This window comes from Acinonyx jubatus, chromosome B4 (genome assembly GCF_027475565.1).
Source record: "Acinonyx jubatus isolate Ajub_Pintada_27869175 chromosome B4, VMU_Ajub_asm_v1.0, whole genome shotgun sequence".
In the NCBI taxonomy this organism is placed as follows: Eukaryota; Metazoa; Chordata; class Mammalia; order Carnivora; family Felidae; genus Acinonyx; species Acinonyx jubatus.
The window spans coordinates 44,936,837-44,963,202 of record NC_069387.1 but is presented as its reverse complement, the minus strand read 5'-3'; the positions used below and the strand labels follow the sequence as shown (position 1 = coordinate 44,963,202).

Genomic DNA, 26,366 nt, shown 5'->3' with positions numbered 1-26,366 from the left:
GATTCCTCTCAGCTTTCCTGTGCTTCCCCCAGCCTCCAGAAGGCCAGTGCGGTAGAGCTGGTAAAGACTCAGATGCCTCAGAGGTATTGCTTTTTGCTCTGCTGCTGTCTCCAGCTTTTGGAAGAACCTGCCTTGTAATCCGTGAGGGCCTGGGGGACTCGAGAGGAATTTCTTCTAGCTCTCCAGCCTACCTCCAACCTTAGGAAGGTCACTGCCCTCAGAGTACTTGGTAAGGTCTGAGTGGGCCTTGGATGCGTTCCCTCAGCTCTCCAGCCCTGCTCTCAGCCTTTAGCAGGCTGCTGCTTTGGGCTTGGAAAAAGCTCTGTGCCGTTTGCTGGGATAAGAGATGGGGCTGATGTGTGAATCTCTCTCAGGTCTCTTTTTCTATTTTACTTTATTTTTATTGTATTTATTTTTTTAATATATTTATTATTCCTATATAAATACATTATTTATGTATTTATTATTACCATTTTTTATTATATTTATTTGAGAGAGAGAGAGGGGAGGGGCAGAAAGAGACAATCGCAAGCAGGCTTTGAACTCTGTCAACACAGAGCCTGATGTGGGGCTTGAACCCACAAAGTGTGAGATCATGACCTGAGCTGATACCAAGAGTCAGACACTTAACCGACTGAGCCACCCAGGGGCCTCTCTCTCTCAGGTCTCTTGCCCTGCCCCTGGCTTTTTGCCTGCACTCAATGAAGGCCCGTGGAGATATTAAGTAGGTGCCAACTTGCTCTGTGACTAGAGCCCATTGGCATTCTCATCTATCGAGTTCGCTCACACATAGCTAAAAGTTTATAAAAAATTTGACTGGTTTCTCCCTCTCTCTCCATGGCAGATTACTCATCTTTACCATGCCAGAGATGAAGGAAGCCATAGCCTCTTCTCTCCTAGGAAGTGTTTATCACCTTCTGGAATTTGCTTTGTTTAGATTTGTGTCCTCAGCTCTCTGGTGAGTTTTTAAACTATCATTAGTGGCTTTTCTAGCATGTTCTCAGTATTAGTGGGAGATGATGATCTCTTGTGACGTTTTGACATTTTAAATGGAGGCATTACACTTGGGAATATTTTAAAATACGAAGCTACTACAACCTGCTGATTAGCCTCTTGCTACTACGTTTGCCATCTTTATGGTTTCGTAATGGAAGTTTAATTTTAACAAGAAATACCAAATGACTGGCATTAAGTCAAGAAATGGCACATGGAAGCTGAAATTCTAGTCTTTGGGGGGCCCATCACCTCTAACCATGAAGATGGGGAGTCTTCTAAGCTGGCATTTGCCCTGGCCTCAGTGGCATATTCAGCAGTGGGGTGTTCCTGCTGCTTACCTTCTCAGTGGCCTCTGTGTGAACATCTCTACAGGCCTTCCAGGATTCGTTGATTGGCCTACTCTATCTGAAGGCTGCATTGTTGACTCATTAAGTAATTTTGAAATCAACCATTAGATTGCAAAACTTTACTGGAAAGAGAAGAAGAAAAATAGCCTATCCTCTTTTGTAACATGTCATCTATGCTTTCCTCATGTATGGTGGAACGTCTTGCATTTTTTTCTTTGTATCATTGTTGTTGTTGTTATTATTATTATTATTATTATTATTATTATTATTATTACTAGGCAGAGAGTCAGCTCCTAGAAGCTCTTTCCGGTCAAGTCATAGATACCCTCTGAGAAAGGATGTCATGCTCTTGGTCTCCCTCCCTGCCCTGACAAGGTAGCAAAGTTATCAGCTTGCAATGTTGTTTTTAATTGCATTATATTCTGCTTCAGTAACAATGCTACTTGGATAAGGTTGAAGACCAAGGGGTGGACTATCAGTTAAGATTAGGTTTGGCTGTGCATGACAAAAACCCCAGGATAATAGTGGTATAAACACGATAGCAGATCATTTCTCTTTCCTTCTTTTTTTTTAAATGTTTGTTTATTTTTGAGACAGAGAGAGACAGAGTATGAACAGGGGAGGGTCAGAGAGATAGGGAGACACAGAATCTGAAGCAGGCTCCAGGCTCTGAGCTGTCAGCACAAAGCCCGACGCAGGGCTCGAACTCACGGACCGTGAGATCATGACCTGAGCCAAGTAGGATGCTTAACCGACTGAGCCACCCAGGCTCCCCAGGTCATTTCTCTTTCAAACATAAAAGTCTTAGTCCAGAACATTCCTTCATGTCAGGGATCCACAATCTCTCTATCTTATTGCTCAGCTCTGTGGAACTGTGGACTCATAGTCCAAGATGGTGGCATTCACATTCTAGGAAAAAAAAAAAATAGAAGAAATATAAAGAAGCTGGGGAAAGAATACAGATATGTTATCTCTTAGAGAAGGTTCTCAAAGGCTGTCCAGTGCATTCCCACTCATCGCATTAATAAGAACTTTTTCATATGGCAACACTTAGTTGCATGGGAGGCTCAGAAGCATATCCCTTAGTGTAGGGAACTATGTGTCCAGATAAAAGTCATGGGTTCTATTGCCATAGAGGAAGAGGAGGGTGTATTGTAGGGGTCCACTAGAAGTCTTGGTTGCCAATCAGCTTTCTGGAGAAGAACAATTATAGAATTCCTAGTCCTGGACCTTGAAACCATTTTTGGGGGGTGAGCACTGAATATATCAATCACCTCTATTCCAATAACTGCCCCCTTTCTTGTTAACTACATGGGTCTATAGAACCAGTGTAGTGGTATGTTGGTATGTTGGTGTAGCATCCAAGATAACAAAAGAACTAAAAAGTCATGCCACCTGTAGAACAGCTGAAGACACTGCACATCTTTAGCTTAGAGGAAAGAAGAGTTGGCAGTGATACAGGGTTTTCACATATTTAAAGAGCTATCTTGTGAAAGGTCTGGATAGACCTGGAGGGCAGAATGCAGCCAGTGGGTTGATGTTGTAAGGAGAGTAATGTGAGTTCAGTATACAGAGGGAAATTCTAACCATAAGGAGGTGTCTCAGAAGGTGGTGAGCATACGTTTCCTGCTATCTCCCATCACTGATCGTTGCTGAGGACAAAATAACAAAGAATGTTTGGTTCTTGCCTTGATGACATCTACAGTCTGGTGAGGAAGACAGAAATTGATCAGATGATCATATATATAGACATGTGAATCATAAAGGGTCTTAGACTATTGGTTCTGAGAGAAGCAAGGACAGTCAACCATTTGTAGACCTCATATAGAGAGGATTGTTGCCCATGTAGGGTCTAAACTAAATGGCTTATGGTCTCTTCTGGTTCATTTCCAGAAATGTGCTTTCCATAGTGCTGCCCTGGGAAGGACGGAGGAGATTTGCCTTGAAGGGCAGAGTGAATTCCAGGTTTGCAAGACTTCCAAAATGGGCTTTCTAAAGTTCCACACTGGGTCACCACAACTAAACCAGATTGTGCTAATCTTTTGATAGAGTAGGTTGGTTGAACACATGTAAATTCAATGACTTGAGAGCTTGAGGACTTAAAATAGTCAGTTTTGGAGAAGTAAAGACCCTGTAAAATCTGTAAAATTTCTGAAAAGTTTCTGAAATTTCTGAGAAGTTTTTCCCACTGAGGACTTAAAAAACAAAAAACAAAACACAAAACCAAAAAAACCCAACTCCCTTTGCCCAGGAAAACAACCAGGAAAGAAATCATAAAACTCTTTTTCAGTTCTCCCAATGTCTAAATATATCAATATACAAAACATGATAATTTTATGAGTGAAACAAGTTATACATAATGCATTTTTATGTTCCTAAACGAACAGCATGACTTTATATCTGTAAAGGGCACTAAAAATAAGCTTTGCATATATTTCAATCCCCTGCCCCCAAATTTTCTTTAAAGAAAAAAAATTTTTTTTTTGTTTCTCCATGGCTTAAATTTTCTGAAAAATCTATGTATCTAGTCTGTTCCTTTGTTCTTGCTGCCTTGTAAGCTTGTGTTCTATTCCTGTGAAGTTTGTGGGTATGAAATTAACTGTCCTTTTTAGCCTAACTGGTATGGAAGGTTTAACTGTCTATAATGCCTCACATTTACCTGTTAGGGTGTCTAGAGAGCTAAGGATTGGGTATGATCATTCTGTCAAAAGTGTTAGCCAAGGCAGGCTGCTTCATTTCTTCCCAGCTTTAGTTTCCGTGGGGACCTGCCAGGCACACTGACATGCAGCAAGTTTATCCAAAGGACTCAAGAACCATACAGCCAGAGAGTAATTTGTCTTCCTGACATCCCTAGGAGGCATTCAGGCAAAAAGGCTGTTACCACTGTGGGGCATTGGCAAGAGGATCAGCTTGGAGTCCGGGCAGAATGGTTGGGGGCCAAGAGTCTTGGGCTTTGCCATCCACTCTGTGGGACCATGGGCAGGTCACCTACCATCACTGGGGCCTCCATTTGCTCCCTGCAGGATGACAGTACTGGATAAAATTTCCAAGGCCTTCATAGGTTCTACCATTCTGTGAATCTATTATCCTGACCCCGCATTCCAAAGTAAGAAGATCAGAGGATTGATCTAAGGTTATAAAATAGACTAATGGAAATGTTGCACCTTCTTGGTTCTGAAAGGCACTGCAGTCTTTTGGATAAACATGTTTATCCAGGCAAATCTGCTGGACAGTCCCGGTTTACCGTGGGAAGGAGTGAAGATAAATCTGGGAAAAAGCAGGGGTGAGGGAAGAGAATAATTTCTTCCGGTGCCAGAAGAATTCTGTGCCCTAGCAGCAATAATTTCCATGCCGACTTTAGATTGTGTCACCTTGATATCTTTTGGGGAGTAGAGTTGGAGAAGGAATGGTCCCTCAGGGTCTGGTGCTGTTTGTTGGCTTATTCCTTCAAAAGTCTTCCCTTGAAGGCCTGGCTTAGTTTGTCATCAGCCAGCTTGCTACTGGCTTTGAGCTATTCCTGACCAGTGTAATAATGCCTGGGCTACTCTCCCTGCTACGGTGATGGAAATGGGCTGAGTTGCTGGGTGACATTTCTGTCCTAGTGACACAAGAGTCCTTGGGGCTCCTTTGCCCTTCCAGAAATGACTCTGAGGACAGGATTGCCAAGAGGCCGCCAGGGAGTCTGGCCTTGTTTTGTCTCCAGACTGGTTGGCAAACCCGAGAGGCGGAGATGAACATCTGAATTTAGGAGTGCTTAATGCTGATTTAAAACTTAAGCTGTGTTCTTGGAACTAACCTGCATCTATAAACTTTTGAGTGGATTGCCATCAATATGTAAAATGAACATACGTGCTCTTTCAAAAATGACTAATCTCCACTCAACCACACTATTTCCTTTCTTGCTGCCCACATTCTAACACCACAAGGGTGGTTCTATTTATTGTCAATAAAGACACTTCTTAGATTTCTTAGATCTGAAAATGAAAAGAAATGCCTTAGTTTATGTATGAAGTGATGTGGGTTATTATGCATGCAGAAAGTAATTTTGAAAAATTGGAAATAACCTAAACTTCCATCAAGGAAGCATTGATAATTTATGGTAATTCATAAATGAAATACAAGGCAACTCTTAAAATGATTATATAGATATATCTTTGTTGATAGGGAAAACTATTCTGACATGTCAAATAGGTAGGTTAAAACTATTTGCGATAGGTGATCTGATTTTTGCAAAAAAAATGTGTATATGCATCTATATAGTATATATGCATAGTATATGTTGAGAAAAGTCTGGAAGAGAGGACGTGCCTATTTGTAGTAGAGGGACAAGAAGAACTTCTGGTGTCCAAGTGGGCTGGACCTGGGACCTTAATATTTTTACTACATCGTTTAGATATTGTCACCTTGATTTCAGATGCTCTGAAGTTGCCTGGTCTAGAAAATTTGAACAGTGGCCAACTATGGGTGATGGAAATATGGGTGGTTATGTTTTCTGCTCACCAGATTGATTCTTCTTCACAATGAGCATTTATTACCTCTGTGCTAAATTAGTAAAAATAAGGAAAAGGGATTCAGGAGAACATTCTTTGCTTGGGATGTTTTGGTTGAAATTAATTTGAGTCTTGGGGCACCTGGGTGGCTCAGTTGGTTGACTGTCTGACTCTTGATTTCAACTCAGGTCATGATCTCACTGTTGTGAGATCGAGCCCCACATTGCACTCTATGCTGAGCACAGAGCCTGCTTGGGATTCTCTCTCTTCCTCTCTCTCTCTCTGGCCCTCCTCACCCCAAAGAAATAAATTAACATTAAAAAAATTAATTTGAGTCTTATTTCTAGTTCAAACTGCTGAATCAACTTCTTCCCCTTACTCCTTTTTGGCTCTAAGTTCCATAGACTCCATTATTTTGCATAGTCGTATCCCTTTCCAAGTAATGGAGATGTCTTCACACATGGCAGATTGGGCAGAACCTTCCAAAAGAAAAGTTAGTCTTTCTCCATTCGGGTGGATAATACTGACCTGTAGGGCGCAAGCATTGTCTGGGAAGCCAGAGGAGAAAACCACAAATAGCCAGAGGAGGAAGAATAGATTGATATGTGGAGGTTTAATCATCACTGTGGAAAATTCAATTACTGTTTTCAATTCCTCCCAGCATTCAAAGAGAGTTAATCATCCATACCCTTGCTATGGCTTCATGGTTGGTGGAGTATACACTCTGCCCCTTAACTTTGGGTTTGGCCAAAGTGAATATTAGTGGATGGGACTTGACAGAGGTTTGAAAACAGCCTGTGCAGCCAGGCTGCTCCTTTTGTATATCAGTGATCTACCACTGGAAGATGTCCTCCAGGTAGCTGGTGCCCAGTCTGCCTGGGGCCCAGAATAAACCTACATGTCTGTAGCCATACATACAGTCTGGAGCCAAGTCTAGCTGAACTGCTGTCTGAAGCAGAGCTTCCTAGCTCAGCCTCACCTAGACCAGCTGAACCACAGTCAGTCTTGCGGAATTATGAGTATGAGACCGAATCCTTGTTGTTTTAAACCACTGAGTTTTGGGGAGGTCTATTACGTAGCCTTATTGAGGCAATGGCTGACTTGTACACTGGTCTAAGTCTGCTGAACGGACCCTCCTGAGTTCCTGCTGGCTAACAAGGGATTTCTGGCTGTTTTCACCCAATAGGTATACAAGAACTATCCAAAGATGTTATGATGATAACCTGGGAAGGATATTAATATCGTCAACGTGACTTCTCATCCTGGCTAACCAACTTCTACTAATTTTTCATCTAGGGCAAATGTAGCTTTCCCCACCTGATTATAAACGCATTCCAGCATCACTTGAGCTCTGTAAGGATTGCATTGCTAACATTCTGGCTCTAGGTCCACAGTAATTCAGTTTGCTGTTAATGCCTGACCAGTGAGTCATTATGTACAGCTTACCAGCCAGGAAGCCCAGGCTATACCACCAACTCTGGATGTTTTGTCAACTGTTTCATGGGACCTCCTTCGTCCCATTTTATCTTCACTCTTACTGTGAAATCCAGCAGGCTGCTAGACAAGTCAGAGGTCATGGTAGAGAATGCTAACAGAAAACTCACAGACATGGTGGCAGGGATACTGGATGTATTTTGCTTTCTGTCCAAGAACTTTGCAATCTGGGGGTTTCCTTGAAGCTAGGATTGCGTTTAGATTCCCAAGCGCAAGCATTATCCAGATTCACCCTCTCCTTCTGTGCTTGGCAGGAAATGTAGAACTCCCTTGGATGTTTGCCTCATGTACAATCAATTGTTAATGCTCGTTAGATGGCTGCAACACAGTCCCAGGGTGGCACTCTCGAGGAACACAGACTTAGGGACACTAGCACATAGAGGTCATCTGACAGCTTCCTGTAAAAAAGAGGAAGTGAGGTCCAGTCAAGACCTCAACACAAAGCACACCCAGAAGCAGTAGGGCTGGAGCTAGAAGCTGAAACAGCAAGACCTCCCCACACTGGCTTTTCTTGGTTTCCATAGATTTCCACCTTTCCTATTTTCTTTTTCTTTTTCTTTTTCTTTTTCTTTTTCTTTTTCTTTTTCTTTTTCTTTTTCTTTTTTTCCCAATGTTTATTTTTATTTAGTTTGAGAGAGAGAGAAAGGGAGGGCATGGGAGGGGCAGAGAGAGAGAGAGGGAGAGAGAGAATCCCAAGCAGGCTCCATGCTGTCAGTGCATATCACAATGTGGGGCTTGATTCCACCGAACGTGAGATCATGACCTGAGAGTGGAAATCAGGAGTCAGACGCTTAAATGACTGAGTCATCCGGGCGCCCCTACCTTTCCTATTTTCTATGAGAATACTCGCTAATAGTGAATTTACTCATGGGGCTAACTTTTCAAATCCATGAACATAAAACAATTATTATAAAAGTAATAAATTGTCAGTGTAGGCAATTTGGAAAATATAGAAAGGTGCAAACAAACAAAAACTCACCTGTGATCTCACAATACAGACATCATCACTGCTGATGACCTTATGTATTACTTGACCTCACAGTTTGGTGTTTGACATACAGGTCATTTCATTTAAGAATTTTGTAGAATTCATTTTTATTTCCCACTTCATATTCATTGATAATGCTTAATTTCAATTACTGAAAAACAGTCCATCATGATCTATTCAACTTTTCTACTATGTTGAATGTTTATTTTTCCTCCAATTTTTACTATTATAAATAATGTTGTGATGAGAATTCTTTCCCAGAAGGAGAACGGGAGTTACTTTAAAAAAAAACATTTTTTTATATACAATGTTTATTTATTTTGAGAGAGAGAGAGAAAGAGAGAGAGTGCACATGCACAAGCTGGGGGAGGGGCAGAGAAAGAGGGAGAGAAAGAATCTCAAGCAGGCTCTGTGCTGACATGGGACTCGATCTCACAAACCCTGTGATCATGACCTGAGCCAACATCAAGAGTTGGAGGCTCAACCGAATGAGCCACCCAGGTGCCCCAGGAGTTACTTTTAAAAGTCCTGATATTGTGTGGTGAGCTGGGCATAATCAATACATTGCTGTTCATAAATAAGTTTATATTACATTTTTGATAAGCCCTATGAGGATCATGAAACACTTTCATATCTCTTGACTATAAAATCATTATATTCCAAGGAAATAGTTTGAAATATAACCAAAAACCTATGCTCAGAACTTTCTTTGAAATATGTCGTTTTTAATAACAGTAACAGATTGAAAAGAAAAATTCTTTGTATCAGGAATTTAGTTAAATAAATGGTGGTATATTCTTCTTTTTATTATTATTATTATTATTATTATTTTGAGAGAGAGAGAGAGAGAAAACACAAGATGGGCAGGGGCAGACAGAAGGAGAGAGAAAAATCCCAAGTAGGCTCTGTGCCATCTGTGCAGAGCCTGATGTGGGACTCAATCTCATGAAACGTGAGATCATGACCTGAGCAGAAATCAAGAATCAAACACTTAACCAACTGAACCACCCAGGTGCCCTGATGGTGGTATATTCTTCTCATTGAAAATGGCACTTGTAAGAGTTTTAAACAATAATGGAAAATGCTGATTGCTAACATAAAATAATGGTACAAAATTGTGTGTATTGTATGAGTTTCACTCTGAAACCACATGCATAGGAGAAAACTCTACCAAATATTAGTGCAAGATTGAGTGATTCCCCCCCCCTTGTTTGTACTTTTTCCATGATCTTAAATATATTACTTCTATAATCAGGAAAAATTGTGTTGTTGTTCTTCATACTCACATATTAGAGATGAGATCACCTCCAGGGAAGGAAGGTATGACTGGTCTGTGTGGATTCTTCTTCCTTCCTAACAAGAAACATTCAGACTACGGTAGAAGTCACACCCCAGCGCTCTTATCCCTTTAAACAAGATCAGTGCCTTATTTTGTTTGGCTTAACTTGATCTGATCTCCGGTTTGGTTTTCCTGAGTATGTTTCTCTATTTTTCCCTAATTCAATTTTTCTAGCTTTCAGACATTTCAGTGCTTTCTCCAGAAGGAACAAAAGCACATTTGGGGTTGGGTTTAACCCCTAAAATTTTCTCTTACTTTTGTTTTTGTTTCAAATCTCAGGGAATGTTATTTTTCAAGTTGTGTGTGTGTGTGTGTGTGTGTGTGTGTGTGTGTGTGCGTGTGTCTGTGTGTACAATTTTGTTGAGATACAATTCACATACCATGCAATTCACCCATTTAAAATGTACTCTTCAGGGGCACCTGGGTGGCTCAGTCGGTTAAATGTCCGACTTTGGCTCAGGTCTTGATCTCGCAGTCTGTGAGCTCAAGCCCCGCATCGGTCTCTGTGCTGAAAGCTCAGAGCCTGGAGCCTGTTTCAGATTCTGTGTCTCCCTCTCTCTCTGACCCTCCCCCGTTCATGCTCTGTCTCTCTCTGTCTCAAAAATAAATAAACGTTAAAAAAAATTAAAAAAAAAAGAATGTACTCTTCAATGGTTTTTAGTATGGTAACAGAGCTGTGCAGTCATTATGATAATCAGTTTTAGAATGTTTTCATCAGCCCGCAAAAAAACCTGTGCCTCATTAGCAGTCACCCCCCATTTTTGTCAAGGCACTCAACCCACCACCCTGGGTAATCCACTAATCTACTTTCTGTCTCTATAGATTTGCCCACTCTGGACAGTCTATATAAATCAAATCATACAATACATAGCTTTTATGACTGGCTTCTTTGTCTTAGCATAATTATTTTGAAGCTCATCTATGTTGCAGCACGTGCCCGTACTTCATTCCTTTTTATTGCCAAATAATATTCCATTATATGGATTTACCACAGTTTATTTACCTCTTCATCAGTTGATGGACATTTGGATCGTCTCCACTTTTTGGCTGTTGCAAGCAATGCCGCTGTGAACATTGGATATGAGTTTTTAATGTGAACATAGGTTTTCATTTCCCTTGGGTATTTCCTAAGGGAATGAAATTGCTGGTGGATGCAACATCTCTAGGTTTGACCTTTTGAGGAAATGCTGTCCTGTTTTCCAAAGAAGTGGCCCCATTTTATATCCCTGTAGCAATGTAGGAAGATTCTGCTTTCTCCACACGGTTGCCAATACTTACTATAATCTGTCGTTTTGATGATAGCCATCTGAGTGGATATGAAATGATATCTCATGGTTCTGAGCTGCTTTTTTCTGATGGCTCATGATGAAGAACACCGTTGCATGTGCTCGTCGGTCATTTTGATATCTTCTTTAGAAAAATATCTATTCAGATCCTTTGCCTATGTCTTCAGTGGGTTATTAGTCTTTATTATTGAGTTGTAAGAGTTCTTTATCCTAGATATAAGTCCCTCATTGGGCATATGATTTGTAAATATTATCTCACATGCTGTGGGTTGTTTTTTTTTTACTTTCTTGATGGTGTCCATTGCACAAAAGTTGTTAATTTTGATGGAGTTCAATTTATCTGCTTTACCTTTTTGTCACTTGTGCTATTGGTGTCATTTCTAAGAAGGCTTTGTTTAACCCAAGGCCACGAAAATTTACTCTTATATTTTCTCCTAAAAGTTTTATAGTTTTGCTCTTATATTTAGGTTTCTCATAGATTTTGAGTTAATTTTTGTGTATGGTGTGAGGAAGGGGTGGCTGTGGACTAAACTGTGGACCAAAATTCATATTTCAAAGCCCCAACCTCCAAAATGACTGTATCTGGAAATAGGGGCTTTAGGAAGTAATTAAGGGTAACTGAGGCTACAAAGGTGGGGCCCCAATCTGATAGGACTTTGGCTCTATAAGAAGAGGAAGAGAGAGAGATTTCTCTCCACCACGTGAGGACACAGTGAGAAGGCAGCCATCTGTAAGCCAGGAAGAGAGGTCTCACCAGATTCTGCTCATTCTAGCACACTGATGGTGGATTTCAAGCCTCTAAAACAGAAAATAAGTTCTGTTGTGTAAGTCACCTACACTATGGAATTTTGTTATGGTGCCCTGAGCTGACTAATACAGGGAACCAACTTCATTCTTTGGCCTGTGGATATCCAGTTGTCTCAGTACCATTTGATGAAAGGACTATTCTTTTGCATTGAATTTTCTTGGCTTCAGTTACTCTTCAACTAGCCCAGGACTGAGAATGGAATCCAACCAAATCATCTGTGAGCAGAGGAGAAACAGTGAAATAAATAACACCATTCCCCTCCTCAATTCCTAAGTAGATCAGGACATTCTCGAATGTTGATCTGAAGCTTTGTCTATGCTGAGCATGAACTTTTGAATCTCCCTTTCTTTGCCAGCATTGGATAGTACCTCAGTAACCTCGCATCTGTTTCTATTGGCAAGATAATCAAGTGACATCAGGCACATAAGACTTCAGCACCTTAAGAAAGGCTGTTCTAATGTTCTGGAGTTCAGCTGGTGCTACTGTGAGGGGTAAATGGGGGGAAGGCAGGGAGGAGGAGCCAAAGAGAATATGTGGGCAAGTGAGTACATATTTACTAACAATTTTAATTACAAACCTATCGATTTTTACAGAAATCTAAACCCTAACCGAAGAAAGAAAAGTCTTGTCTCTCCAGTTCTCTTTCCTCCTCATAGCCCATGGCCAAGTTTAAATCCTGCTCCAAACCAACACTGAAAGAGAAAAAAAAAAAAGCAACAACAACAAAAAAACCCTTTTGCTCCCTGAAGCACACAATGGATGCATTGATCAGAGAACAAGTTAGTTCAATTGCTTGCTTTACCTTGCGGCTGGGGGAAAAAAAACAAAAACCTCCTATAAAAACATGGTTTGTGGGGAAAGGTGGGATTACCCAAAAAAGCTTTGCTTTGTTTCTGTGGATACTCTACAGAGCTCAAGTTGTGTAGCGAACAGGGCATGGGCTAAAAGTCAGGCCTTGTAGATTGTTCCTGGCTAAGCTACTGATCCAGCCTGTGGCTCAGACATACCCAGAAGTCTTCTCAGGTTACCCATTAAAAAAAAAAATGGAGACAACTACAGTGATTCCTCAATAGGACCAAGCGTTTGGATTTCTATTCTTCAGCTTTCAGGGATTCCATTGTGAACCCCCTGGAGACACAGAGAGGAGGAATCTTCCCTCTACCCCTCTACTCTTTGCATTGGATGGAGGACTGAGAACTAAACCAGCAAGGCTGATACTTCTGTGTATGCCTCAGCCAGCAACATGGCCAGGTGTTCCCAACGAGATGGATAATTCTGGAGGGAATTTTCCGTTCACATGTTCAAAGCTGAGATAAAGTTTGCACAGAGCTTTTTGTCCAGGGCATGGAATGCCATGGGCATAGTTCAGATCTTCACATTCTACATGCATTGGTATCTTCCAGAAGGAATGCAAAGAAACTGAATGAGGTAGCCCTGATGGAATCTGTCCCCTCTTCCTGATGGGGGGACATCCTGGCTAAATCCGTACTTGCTCAGCTCCTTCCGTGCTTCATCAACATAACATTTCTGGAAGCTGACGTGGCTTTGGGTCACAGCCTGCTGCAAGAATAACCTTGTTGTAAGATTTAGTAGGCCTGGGTGTGTTTTTTCCTCCTTCTTTATTACATCATGCATAACTAGATGTTAAATTCAACTCTTCTTGTTGCTTAGGAGATGGGCAGAGTCCCTAAAGTCTGAGAATATTACAATAGGTGCTAAATAATTCCACATTATAAAAGAATATGAAGTTGGACCACGATTCCAGACATGCTAAGAAACAGCAAAACCCAGATCTGTTAGCATTTACAGTTACCTGCCTGCAACCTTTAAAAGGAGTTGAGATGAAGCGCCAGGGGTGAGATCTGTCTGGAGACAGCCATTATAGTGCTGTGCCCACTCCCACCCAGCAGAGAGGAATGAGGACTTCCCTCTTACTTTAAGCCAAGAGAGAGGATTTCAGGGTAGCTTCCATACATTCTCTGGAGTTGGGGGAGTGAAAGCACTGGCTTGGAAAGTGATAATCAGATAGGCCAGAGGCAGGAGAGAAATGAAAAGAGAGTGAGGGGCAGACTGAACTACACTAGGTGTGATTATGCTCTTAGACAATGGTGAGGAAGGAGGTCCATTTCTGGGACACCAGATGTGGCGCCATGTGGGAGGGAAGCCAGCCTGGAGTTTTCTAAAAGAACTCTGACCACAAGGGCTCTCTGGAGGGATGAAGTAGCCAGTACAAGTGGACTACCAGGAGTACTAGCCTGCAGGGCTGGGGGAAGTTGAAACTTGGTCATCCGGAGGTCTTATCAGTGTTATGCAGAATGACTATGTAATTACCATCTAAATGGGGACACTTGTAAGAAAGAAAGGGGATGATATTAGTGAGTTTGCCAGGGCCACAGGCTTAAGCTGGAACCGTCCCTTCCTGCAAACAGGGCCTATGGCCACCCTTGTGTTAAGGTAAATGGGTTGGAGGTTCCTATAACCACTCGGCAACTGCCTCCCACAAGAGGTCAGCTTTGCATATCTGCCAGGCCCCGCAGGTACCTCTAGGTCACAGTAGCCCCAGTCATGTAAGACAGATGCTCTTGTCCTGTAGTCCCCACCGCCCCTGAATCTGACCTGGAAGAGGTCAGGAGCTGCAGCTGGCGAGTGTGGGAGGGTCCAGCGGGGGAGATAGGAAGATGGCCACGCAACCCTTTCTGCCTACAGGCAAACGGTCAGAGTCTGAAGTACTGCCCTGTTAGAAGACGAGAGACTCTCTAATTTAGGTAAAAATTCAGAATTTTGAATATCATCATGGCCTGGATTTAAAAGACTAAATGAAGCTGTTTTTTTGACCGAAAATGACCCATGTGCCTAGGAATGATCAGAAAAGCTACTAGACCGGTCTGAAGTCTCAACCAGCGCCAGAGAAAGAGCCTAGTTACAGAATAGATTTAAAGGGAAGCTGGAGAGGACACCTGGGGAGCTCAGTCGGTTAAGTGTCTGACTTCGGCTCGGGTCATGGTCTTACAGTTCATGAGTTCGAGCCCCGTGTCAGTCTCTGTGCTGACAGCTCAGAGCCTGGAACCTGCTTCGGATTCTGTATGTTCCTCTCTCTCTCTGCCCCTTCCCCGCTCATGCTCTGTCTCTCTCTCTCTCTCAAAAATAATAAATAAAACATTTAAAGGGACAGTGAGAGAAAGAGTAAAGTTGCCTTAAGATCACAACCTATTGAATCGATTTCATTCATTAAAATATAACTAAAAAGGGGACATGAGAACCTCAACTCTATGGGGCCCAAACTACTGTTACACAAATCCAGTGTGGGGAGTTTTGAGACGTTTCCCACAGTGCTGAACATAACCACTCTTCACGCTCTGAATTGTAGCAGAATTATGCAGCGGGTGTACTCCCATTGATTTAATTCAGGAGATGTGTACATAGGGTCTAGCACATGCCTGGAACTCGAGAAGTGTCAATGAACATGAGCTAGAGTAAAGATTTGCTGAGTGTCCACTATGGGCCAGAGGCATGATCATCTCACTCAATACTTAAGCCTTTAAGGTTCAAAGTCCAAGGTCTCATTTTTCAGTTGCAGGGTTAGGATTCCCACCCAGGTTTCTTTCTGCTACAGCTCATTGCTATTCCAGAGTTGCTAAAATTCTTCCTGAAGAACAGAGAGAAGATGCATTTTATTAGTTTTGTGGACTGCTTGGCAGTGCTGATGACTTATAAAACATGTGACCTTGAGAAAGATGGTCAACCTTACTGTGTCCTCTCGAGGGGTCAGAAGCAGCAGTTAGTGAGTGGGGAGATAGGAAGGAAGATGGCCATGCAAACTTCCCTGATTACAAGCAAATAATACAATTATTATTTTTTAAAATTATTATTATTTTTTTAACATTTATTCATCTTTGAGAGACGGAGCACAAGTGGGGAAGGGGCAGAGGACAGGGAGACACAGAATCCAAAGCAGGCTCCAGGCTCTGAGCTGTCAGCACAGACCCGGATGTGGGGCTCGAATCCATGAACTGTGAGATCATGACCTGAGCCAAAGTCGGATGCTTAACGAACTGAGCCACCCAGGCGCCCCCAAATAATACAATTATTATATTAGATAAATATAGTGAAATAAACAAATATTATTATACTATACAAATAACATTATTGCTTATAGCAATAATAGTGGCATCTATTTTACAGAGTTGTTGCGAGGGTTAAATGAGCTAATCCCTGCAAAAGCCCTGAGAAGATTCTAGTATATGTTTAAAAATGATGGGACACCTGGGTGGCTCAGTCGGTTGAGCGTCCGACTTCAGCTCAGGTCATGATCTCACAGCTTGTGAGTTCAAGCCCTGCGTCAGGCTCTGTGCTCACAGCTCAGAGCCCGGAGCCTGCTTCGGATTCTGTGCCTCCCTCTCTCTCTGCCCCAATTCACTCTCATTCTGTCTCTGTCTCTCTCAAAAATAAATAACCCTTAAAAAAAAATTAGAAAAAAAAATGTTGACTGTTAGGGGAACCTGGGTGGCTCAGTTGGTTGAACATCGACTCTTGATTTTGGCTCAGGTCACAATCTCACGGTGGTGAGATCAAGCTCCATGTCGGGCTCTATAGTAGGTGTGGAGCCTGCTTAAGATTCTCCCTCTCCTTCTACCCCTCTCCAGCTTGTGCACACTCTCTCTCTCTCAAAAAAAAAATGTTGACTGTTATTATTAATATGCTTTAATGGTCTCATTTCCTAGATGCTTGGAGCACAGAACTCTCTATGGCCCATGGGTTTAGTAAATAGTACATCTCCATAGTACAAGGCTCTAACCTGCCCCTACAAACCTGATTCTGTTCTGCTCTCTCTCTCTGGTCAACGGGGACCCCTCACTGCCTCTTGGGAAGGTCAGGTCATCTTGTCTGGAGCCTTTGCTTATGCTGCACCCTTGCACCCCTGCCTGCTGCTCTCTCTTCCCCTCCCTGTGTGCAGAGTCTAGTTCTTTCCAGTGTATTTTATCCTGGAGATTAGATCTGCATCTGTGATGACCCAGTTTTTGTCTCATCGCTTCTCTCCCTTTTCATGTTATTTGCTTTTCTTAACAAAGGAAACTTGCAACTTCAGTTCAAATTTCCTTTAGCAAAATTTTCCCCAAAGATAAAGTCCTCCTCAAAAGGCTACTTGGAACAGGAATCTGGGCGCTTCCTTTTTCCTTCTGTGTGTGGGCAGAGTTTCCTGTTTGCCTGGAAGGTTGAGCTGGCCTATCCCTCAATCGTTCTGGGAGGAAGGGACCCTCCAGGAGGTCTCCCCACAACTTCTGTTAGAGGAACCTCACAAGGAACTCTGATCAGCCGCGCCTGTGAGAAATTGTATCTGCTACCTGCCACACCCCACCCCCCAGCCCCATTTTTGTATTTTCAGCTTAAATCACCACATTCAGTACTGGTTCCACCACCAGTGGAATCATAAGCAAAGACATAGCCTCTTCCCTGATTCTTGCCTATCTTCTCCGTGCACCCTACCCTGTTGTAGACAAAAATCTGTATCAAGGGTGCTAAATGTGAGAGTGGCTTTAAGAAAGCTAGCTTCAAGGGGCGCCTGGGTGGCTTAGTCGGTTGAGCGTCCAACTTCAGCTCAGGTCATGATCTCACGGTTCATGGGTTCAAGTCCTGCATCGGGCTCTGTGCTGACAACTCAGAGCCTGGAATCTGCTTGGGATTCTGGGTCTCCCTCTCTCTCTCTGCCCCTCCCCTGCTCATGCTCTGTCTCTGTCTCTGTCTCAAAAATAAATAAACATTAAAAAAGAATAAAAAAAAGAAAGAAAGCTGGCTTCAAAATGGGCCAAGAGTTCCTTGTCAGTCAGCCAGATAATGGGCGACGATGTTTGAAGTTGTACAAAGTGCTTGGTCAAAGCAGAGATGGTAAGATAAAAAAGCCCGTCTCAGAAACTGGGAATTGGCAGAAGCTAGAATTTATTCTCTGCTAAGCAGCATGTAGAGGAGACAAAGCTGGTGTGAAGGAAGGAGAAGGGAGTAGGGGGTAAAATGCTGGCTAGTGGAGCTCACCTCCAGGTGGAGCACAGCCTAGGTGGGGAGGAAAGATATCAGTAGAGCACGAAACTGGATCCACATGGCTGCAAAGAGTCCTTTCAAGCTGGAACACAGAGCTTGAGTCTGAAGGATATCAGGAGGGGGGACTTGTTCAAAAAAGGCCATACCAGGCAATAAAGCATGGTAAAGCATGGTGGACAAAAAAATGAGTCTGAGTCTCAGCTCTGCAATGCATTAGCTGGGGAGCTTAGCTCAGTTACTTAATCTCCTGTGCCTTGGCTTCCTCATTTTTGAAATGGAGCTGATAATAGTACCCACCTCCCAGGCTGTTGTAAGAATTGATAGAGATAATGCATCTCAAGTGCCTAGTGGAGGACCCGACACAGACAGAATAGTCAATCAACAAACGCCAGCTGGTGGCAGAGGTCAGAGTGACGTCCCCAAGGGGAGGGAGACCTATAATGAGCAGTCAGTCTGGACGAGGGTAGGGTTGTGCTGACAAGGAGATTTTAATATCAGGTCGGATTCAGTAGCAAAGCTATAATTTCCCTCTTCGTGGGTAGCTAGTGTCCTAGAATTCCTTACAGGCTGGGAGAGCAGATCTCTAGGCTCAGCAATTGGCCTCTGCTTGAAGGTATGCTCTGGGTGTGCTAATGAATCTGGGATAGCCAACTGAGCTGGGGGTCCACTTTAGGGTCTAGAGTAAAGAGGTTACCTTTCATCCCTTGGAAGCATCTGGGTGGAGAAGTGAAAACAATCTATTTCGCAGGATGAGTCCTCCGAGGTGATTTTTTGCATACAAGAGAGCAGGAAAGTGGAGACGAAAGACAGTGCAGAGGTCAAGGGTACAAGCTTCAAGCACTGCTCTTAGTCTTGAGCGTCCATTCGAATCGCCTCAAGGCTTTGCTCAGACAGACTGCAGGGCCTGAACTTCCACAACTTCTGTTTTTTGTTTTGTTTTGCTTCTAATGTGTCCCCTCATACCCGTGCCTCTGTTTCTGCTCTTGCCACGAATACAGTACAATACCATTTGGGGTCGTCAAAGGCTTCCTGTTAAATTTATAACTTAAAAAACGGACTTCCTGGCTCTCTGCCTCTCTTTATACTTTTTGAGGGCAAGTCATTAGATTCATTCAAGTTTTGAAAGTCACTGACATTATGTAAACTTATGTGACTGTAAGCACCTTGAGAACAGATAGGTCATAAGGCTCGATTCATGTGTTTGTGGGTTGTGTATTACAATGACCTGTAACTGATCTAGTCTGAGAAAAGGCATGAAGGCAAACGAGCGGGTTCAGTGACTAGCACACCTCTTGAGTTTATGAGATGTAAGTTTCCCGTGTGTCTTCTAAATCATGTATTAATTAGTGAGAGCTGCAGATCGCAGCTGGGACACGGCAGTTCCAGAGCACCGAGCTCTGGGGGTCCCAAACAGACTGGGTTCGGCCACTCGCTGCTGGCAAAATCCAGAGGCAGAGACCAGTGGAGGTGAAACAGGAAAAAGGTTTATTTCAGGGAGGTCCAAACCAGGAAGACAGTGGACTAACATCTCAAAGACTGTCTCCTGCCACCCTGTCTGATTCAGTAGGTCCCTGACAAGGACCCCGGAGGCACTGCCAGTCCAGGGACCACACTTTGAAAACCACAGCTATGGAGTCAGAGGGACTTGGTTTTACATTTCCATCTTAACTACTTGTATGACCTTAGCCAATTTATACAACCTCTGGTGAGCTTCAGTTTTCCCATCTGTAAATAGAATAATAATACTTCCCTCTTGGGCTTGTTTTGAATATGAGTTAAAAAAATACATGAAAAGTGCCTAGCACTTAAAAAAAGTATGAATGAGTAGATGTTAGGGACTTAGCAGGAGTGGGAGGCTTAAAGAGCTGGAAAATGTGGAATAAAAAAGGGCATTAAGAAGCAGGGCGGAGGAGCCGAGCTGTTTTCCCCTTGGCTCCTCTCTGCTCCTGCCATCATCAGGACGTGGGAAGGGATGCGGGTTTGTAGGGGGCGGGAGCCCCAGAGGCAGCGCTTGGCAAAAAGGACGGGACTTGGCCGTTTTCAGCAAAATAGGTATTTCTGGCTGGTTTTTCAGCTTTGTAACTCAAGGCGAAAGCACATTTAGAAGTATTCTAAAGGCAGAGAGAAACTCCACTGAGGGGTCTACCCTTCCCACCTAAAGCTCTCAGGACTGCTCGTTTTTTGCTTTTTGTTTTTTAATGTTTATTTATCTTTGAGACAGACAGAGCACAAGCAGGGGAGGGGCAGAGAGGGAGGGGCACACAGAATCTGAAGCAGGATCCAGGAGCTGAGCCCGATGTGGGGCTTGAATTTATGAATTGTGAGCTCAGGACCTGAGCTGAAATCAAGAGTTGGATGCTTCACGGACTCAGCCATCCAGGCGCCCCCTCAGGGCTCTTCTTGGCCTCTCAAGAGAACACTGTGCGTGCAGGCCTTGGGGCTGGGGCTGCGCAGTCTCTTCTGCTCAGAATGCTCTTCTCCTCTGACCCCATCTGTGGAACTTATAATCATCCTTTAAGGTTCTTTGTCTTTGTGAAACTAGCGGCCTTTCACAGGCTGATTTCATTGCTAACACATCTCTTTTTCTCTCTCTTTTGAGACTGTGACACCTCAAAAGCAAAAATTTTAACTTGTATTTATATGTCTTTTGTGCTCTTTAGCAAAGGACTGGCTCAATAAATGTTTGGTAAATTAGGGATGGAAGGAGGGAAGGGAAGAAAGGGGTAGGGAGGAAGAACTTGCATTTTAAAACTTAAGTTTCTGGAAGGCAGGATTGATAGCCTACTCTTTAATTGCATCTTCCACACTTAACTTAGGACCCCGAATGCATCAGGCATTCAGTAAATACTTTACAAATGTTCCTGCTTTCAATTAGCATTTGCACCATCTGAATTTGGGTTTCAAGAGTACTTAACTTTTAACTCGTTTTGGTTTTCTTCTTTCCCTCTGTGAATGTTTTCCTTCTTTACTCTTTCGCCTGCTCAAGCCTTTGTTTCGTTTCCTCCTTTCCCAAGAAGAAATCAATATACTGATCACAGAGCTAGGGGCACAGTAAGTAACTTTCTATTTAAAGTTTGCTTTATTTGGGGCGCCTGGGTGGCTCAGTTGGTCAAGCGTCCGACTTCAGCTCAGGTCATGATCTTGCAGTTCGCCGGTTCTAGCCCCATGTCAGGCTCTGCGCTGACAGCTCAGCGCCTGGAGCCTGCTTCAGATTCTGTGTCTCCCTCTCTCTCTGCCCCTCCCCTGCTCTTGCAGATGGCTCTTCCTGCCTTGTAGGCAGCTGCCTTCTAGTTGTGGCCATTCCTCTGCAATGTGTGGGGTGGAGACAAAGAGAGCTCTGGTGTCTCGTGTCTTCTTATGAGAAGACACCATTTCCAATCGATTAGGGCCCCGCCATCATGCCCTCATTTCACTTCACCTCCATAAAGGCCTTATCTCCAAATATAGTCACATTGTGAGTTGGGGCTTCAACATGTGAATTTTAGGGGGACATGATTCAGTCCATAGCACCGTGGTTGCTCCTCTCTACAAGGGGAGGAGGAGTTAATTGGATGACTGAGAGAGCCGGACATATCCACTGGCCTGATTTTTAGGGGCCAGGCGTGATGGAAGGATGGGGACTCCTGCTCCCGTGGCCCTCTCTGTAGAGACTCAGAGGGCTGGTGCTGTGCTTCTGGACCACACGCGGTGAGCAGGAGAGCAGTAGACTTAGGCTGCCCCGGCCAGATCCCCACTCCATCTTTCCCTGCTTTTCAGCCTGCTGCTGGGTGGGTAAATCAGGTCAGTGCTGCTCTGCAGGTCTGTCCATCTGTCTGCAACTCTAAGGAGCCGAACACCTCCCTCAACTCTGGTCAAAGCCACGTTTGCCAATCGGACTTCATAAGAAAGCTCAGTCCTTGGAGTTTTTGAGCTACGTGACTACTCTCTTTTATATTTTTAAAATTTATGTATTCATTTTGAGAGAGAGGGAGAGCAAGCAGGGGAGGGGCAGAGAGATCCCAAGCAGGCTTCGTGTTGTCAGCACAGAGCCCTATGTGAGGCTCAAACTCATGAACCGTGAGATCAGGACCTGAGCCAAAATCAAGAGTCAGACATGCAACTGACTGAGCCACCCAGGTGCCCCATGATCTACCCTATTTTAAATTGCACCCCTTGGCATCCTAGCCTTTCCCATCTCTTGACGTGGCCCCTTTTTCTTTTCTCCACGGCACTTTTCATTTTCTTACGTTTCTCCAGTTCAGCTGTAAGAATCTTTTAATACGTTTTCAAATGGCTTTCTGAAAAAAGATACCTTAACTGAAGGGTCCGAGTGTTAATCTGTCGAGGAAGGTGGGGCATACTTAAACTGAGGAAATAATGCTTTTAGGCACAGCTGGGAGATAGTATATTAAGTGTTATCCACTACCTAAAACATGGTTTGGGAGCAGAGATAATACAAACAGGTTCTGTGTCATTGGCTCATGGACAACGTGCAGGAAATGATGATGATGGTGGTGAACATTTACTGAATCCTTCAATGTGCGGGACACAATGCTAAGTAATTTACATGCGTTTTCCCATCTAAGTATCCCTGCGATGTAGCTAACACCACTCATTCTATTTTAAAGCTGAGGAAACTGAGGTCCGGTGAGGTTAAGTGACCAGCATGGAGTTCAACTCACATCTGACGTGCACGTTGCTCAGCTTAAGAAAAGAATATTCTAACCATTAGATCTGGCCAGCAATGGAGTGGCAAGGATTACCACGTGGTCTCTTTGCTCTGAGCCTGATCCAGCAGAGGCTGGGTGACCATCTGTTAGGGCTGCTGCAGGAAGGAGATCGATTTAGACAATTTCTGAGTCTCTTTCCAACTGTAAGATCTTGTGGAAACCTGACGGGCAGTCCTGTGGGAAAGGAATTAGATTTGTTTTTTGTAGCTCCTGTTCAATAGAGTAGCATTTTTCAGGCTTTTCCATCTAGAAATCCCTAATGTCAAAGGCAAGTAAATGGATACTCCTGGGAAGTCTGGGGCTGAGCTGCCAGAAACAGAATTCTGAGTCAAGTCTGAAAAACAAATTATTGGAACTTTATATTATACATGAAAATATGCTTGTTTGTTCTAAGGAAAAGTATTTTAAACCAGAAAATCTTTTTAAAAGAAAAAACATTCAACACAAAGCTTCAGTTCCACCCCACTTGCCCAATAAATCTTCATTTTAGTTTGGTTCATCAGGAAAACGTGCCATATTCATTTTATGAGTTTACAAATCCCCAACACATCGCCAAGTCTCCCAGGGGAAACATTTATCTTCATATGAGAAGTCAAGCAGTAGTGTTAAGACCGATGGGGAGAAGTTATGGAGAGGCAGATCAGATTCTATCCCAATGCAAGCGAGGTCTAAGAGGGGCCATTGCCCAGTGGTGGAAGAGACCCCAGAAAAAGTAATACGTAAGCAGCCACTGAAAAGTTTCCTAGCAGAAATGGGTCATGGGTCTGGGGGAAGTTAACAGGAGATTCCACTTTGGGAATGCGAGTGCCAGAGCAAATGTAAGACCATTGGTGAGAGGAACCGGAGAACCCCTTGCTCTCTGTTGTTCTAATAAGGCTTGCAGAGAAGCCCTTACTACAGTAACAACAACTAACATAGTCCTTACTATGCCTCAGGCCCTATTCCCAAAGCTTTACTATGTCATTTAGTTCTTAGAGTGACCCATATTATCATCAAGCCCATTTCCAGATTAGGAAACAGAGGCACAGGGAAATTAAGTAAATGGACTCAATGTCTCCCAGTTGCTAAGAAGCAGAGCTAGATTTTGAACTCAGACTGTTAGGAGTTGGGGCCAGAACTGTCCCGTACCACACAATGTCATCTCCTTGGTTCTTGGCTCTGACCTAGAAGGGATCTTGTCCACAGGAAGGAGGCCTGGTGGTGAGGGGTCTGGACACCTGGACTCTGGTCCACACTCTGCCACTAATCCGGTGACTTTGGAAGGGTCACTTACTTTTCCTGTTGTTTTTTTTCACATGCTAATTCATTATTTCTGAGTCTGACAGGAGACCATAGTTTTTTACGTGTCTTTTACTGAAACTCGGGAAATTGTGCCACATCATGTGGGAGTCCCACCATGCTACCAGTAGAACTGAACTATAGTAAAACAAAATAAAACAAACCACTGAAAAAACAAAAAGCAAAAAACCTATTGGGAAGTAAAAAAAAAAAACCAACCCCAAAACAAGCCAAAAAAACATATTGGGAAGTGCCTCTCTCTCCCTTGGATTTACTTTTCTAGCAGGTGGAATCCTGTCCCCAGGGGCTCTAGACTCTATAGGAAATATGTCTTTCACTACATCAGGGATTGGTCTTCATGGCTCCCAGCACCAACATTATAACAGGATTTACTAAACTCCTCTTACTCACTGTATATTTATGATTTCACAAAAATATGGATAGATTGTGTCCAGATGGCCATCTGGTTTCCAGTTTAAATGGCCACATGATGCGTTGATGTGGGACAGTGGCTTTAGCTGTGAATCATTTCTGGATTCCCTACTGCTATAGTGGGATGATGAGGAATTTTTGGGATCTCCCAGGGAATCTCTGTTCCAATGTTCCCGTCTCCAAGAAACAACGGAGGATGGGGGATGGGTGAAATAGGTCAGGGGGATTCAGAGTACGCTTATCATGATGTATAGAATTGTTGAATCGCTATATTGTACACCTGAAACTAACATAACGCTGTATATTAACTGTACTGGAATTAAAATTAAAAAACTTAATACAAGAAAAAAAATACACAATAGAGACAGGAGGGACTCCTGATATGGAGCCACACTGACCACTGAGACTTTTATCTTATCGCTCAGGATGGGTGAGGCAAGTGCCACATAATTCTTTACAGAATGCTCTTTAGATCATGAGAGGATCTCACAGGGAAATTGGGCCAGTGGAGGAATTGTACCCCTCATCTCGATTTCATCCTCAGAATACTCACCTCTGCATGAGAGTCAAATGCACCCAGGCTTGGTGTTTTCAATCTGGAAAATTTGCCCAAGTGACCTGAGGGTCTCACACACTTGTGTTTTGTAGATGGCAAGAGAAGGCAGTGTGTCTCTGGAAAATCTTCCCTGGAATCTGGTGTCCCTGGAAAATTTTCCAAGTCGCCTAGTGAGACTGGAACAGCTCAGAAGAAACAGTCCACTCACTCATACATTCCACAAGCATGCCTTGGGTACCTACTAGGTAGAGATATATCAATATATGTAGTCTGTCTATGTATGTATGTATGTAGGTATGTATGTATGTACGTATGTATGTATCATCTATCTTTGTATTATCTATCATCTATCTTTCTATCATCTATCTATCTATCTATCTATCATCTGTCTCTATATCTATTATCTATCACCTATCTCTATTATCTCTCTCTCTCTCTATTATCTATCTACATATCTATCATCTCTCTATCATCTATCTATTATCTCTCTCTCTCTATCTACCTATCATCTATCTTTCTATTATCTATCATCTATCTATCTATCTATCATCTATCTTTTTTATTATCTATCATCTATCTTTCTATCTATCATCTATCATCTATCTATCATCTATCTCTATATCTATCATCTATCTATTATCTATCTATCATCTATGTATCTATCATCTATTATCTATCTACCTATCATCTCTCTCTATCATCTATCTCTCCATTATCTCTCTATCTCTCTATCTACATATCTATCATCTATCTTTCTATTATCTATCATCTATCATCTATCTCTCTATTATCTATCTATTATCTCTATCATCTATCTTTCTATTATCTATCTATCTATCTATCTATCATCTCTCTCTCTCTCTCTCTCTCTCTCTCTCTCTCATCTATCTATCTATTTGGTCTAGATTCATAGAGAACAATATGGCTAAGTGTATTCCATAAATAAAACTTGGCAATACAATGAGAAAAGTGGAGTAACCGGGGTGGGCTCAAAGAGCTGTGGAGTGAAGGATGGATGGAAAGACAGAGAGAGAAGAGCATTCCAGGAAAAGAGCATGAAGGAAGTAAGGACAGAGAAACACTGAAGAGTGGCCATCACCGTGGGCTAGGAAGGTTCAGTGTGGCCAGCACACAGGGCGAGTTTATGGAATGAGGGAAGTTTCAGGGGCTGGAGAAAGATAGACTGGGACAGCTTATAAACTTGCCCCAGTGACTTGTCAGCCTGGCCCAGAGATGGGAATGAAGGTAGTGAAGAGGGGGGAGGCTGAGGGCAGATGGAATGGATTGAGGGGCCCAGGGCCATTAAATGGGAGGAAATGAATATTGAGAAATTTGTAAAAGGAGTGTAAATAATCCTCTCAGCTAACCGCATTGAATACATCCTATGTGCCAGACAGTGAGCTAGGTAGTCCATTCACATTTCATACTTATAGTCACCCAAAGAGGTGAGTGCTATTATCATCTTCTATTTTACAGATAATGAGACTGCGATATAGAGGTAAAATAAATTGCCCCAAGTCACAGACGGTGAGAGAGCTGAGACTGAAACCCTGGCTGTCTTATCCAAGGAAACAAACAACTCGAGACAAGAGATGTAAAGAAAGGCGAAG

General features: G+C 42.9%; 1 long non-coding RNA gene across 1 annotated transcript; it reads left to right on the top strand.

The window, feature by feature from the left end:
- Nucleotides 1-26,366, top strand: LOC128316355 (uncharacterized). The gene is made up of 4 exons (XR_008300119.1): nt 1-229; nt 845-958; nt 24,849-25,001; nt 26,233-26,366. It is a non-coding gene; the product is annotated as an uncharacterized LOC128316355 (long non-coding RNA).